Here is a 1,271-nt window from a genome sequence, read left to right as displayed (position 1 = left end):
GCCTGGCAGGACCCACTGGGTTCTCCCACAAGACCCCAGTTTCTGAGCCTCCCCCTCACTCTCACTGGGGAAACTCCCAGCCAGAAGGAGCCCACCCAAGGCCACACTTAGCCTGTTAGCAGGTTTCTTCCTGCAGCGTCTCTGGGCAGGATGAGGAGGGTAGGCTGGGGTGTGGGAGGGAGTGTGAGTATTTACAGGATGTATTCCCATCTTTAGTTTTCTAGAAAGTCTGGGTAGCAGTGTCTACTGTGTTTAAAACAGGCTTTAGATTTAGATAAATGTGCCTCTTGTAAGCTGAATGCAGATCAGTTTCCTTTTCTTACAATGGGGATGACACCTATTTCACAAGGTTGTTATAAGGCTGAATAAGATCCGCAAAGCACAGAACACACTACGTAGCTGGCCCATATTAAGCATCAAGGGGCAACTTTCCTATTGAGTGTTTCCCCCCCCACCCTCATGTTGCTGTCAGAGTAACCCCTCTCCTTCGTACAGCATCTTACAGTTTGCAGACTGCCTTCACAGACATCGTCTTGCCTGATCCTCAAATTACCCTGCAAGGCACCCAGGGCAAGTGTTACTTCCCCAACTGACAGATGAAGAAACTGAGTAAGTCTGCAAATGTCTTCTAGTCCAGGTGATCTGGGTCAGTCTTCTGCTTCCTCATCTAGGAGGCTGATGATGTGGAGGGTTTTTTCTGGTGGTCTGATCATGAGGAAAGAAAGAAGGGTTGTTCTTCATGGGGTGCAGTCTCCCTCAGACCTGGGGCTCCCCTGGAAAGTGGAGGTTGCTGCACCCTGGCTTCTTCTCTGCCTTTTCTCACCAGCACCCCCACAAAGTCCACGTGGTAGCCCTGGGGGAGAACCGGCTGGTCCTGGGGAAAGGGCCCTGCCCGTAGCATCTGCGTGGCTCCACGGTGGGCCAGGGAGGGGCGGAGAGAGCCAAGAGAGAGGCAAAGCCCGCTGGAGTGCAGCCAGCCTGGGCTGGTTGCCAGCCTGGGAAAAGATTCCACCTCTAGGAACCATAAACTGCGCCTGCTGCTGATGTGGCAGGGAAGGCACATCTGGCCAAACATAACCATCGGTGGCTCGTTGGTCTAGGGGTATGATTCTCGCTTAGGGTGCGAGAGGTCCCGGGTTCAAATCCCGGACGAGCCCTTGTTTTCCTGATTTTTTTTCCTGTACCCCAACATACACTGCCTGCCCCTTTTAGGGTTGTGGCAGAAAGATGACCTAGTGGTGAGTGAATAAAGGACCCTAAAGACAAGCTGC

At 52.8% G+C, this 1,271-nt stretch overlaps 1 non-coding gene across 1 annotated transcript; it reads left to right on the top strand.

The window, feature by feature from the left end:
• The first annotated feature begins 1,085 nt into the window (after window positions 1–1,085).
• On the top strand, window positions 1,086–1,157 carry TRNAP-AGG (transfer RNA proline (anticodon AGG)). The gene has a single exon. It is a non-coding gene; the product is annotated as a tRNA-Pro (tRNA).
• Window positions 1,158–1,271: the final 114 nt, after the last annotated feature.

This window comes from Leptonychotes weddellii, chromosome 12 (assembly GCF_054177405.1).
Source record: "Leptonychotes weddellii isolate Sample4059 chromosome 12, ASM5417740v2, whole genome shotgun sequence".
Lineage (NCBI taxonomy): Eukaryota > Metazoa > Chordata > Mammalia > Carnivora > Phocidae > Leptonychotes > Leptonychotes weddellii.
Note: the sequence above shows the minus strand (reverse complement) of the source record. Positions and strands in the feature narration are given on the sequence as shown.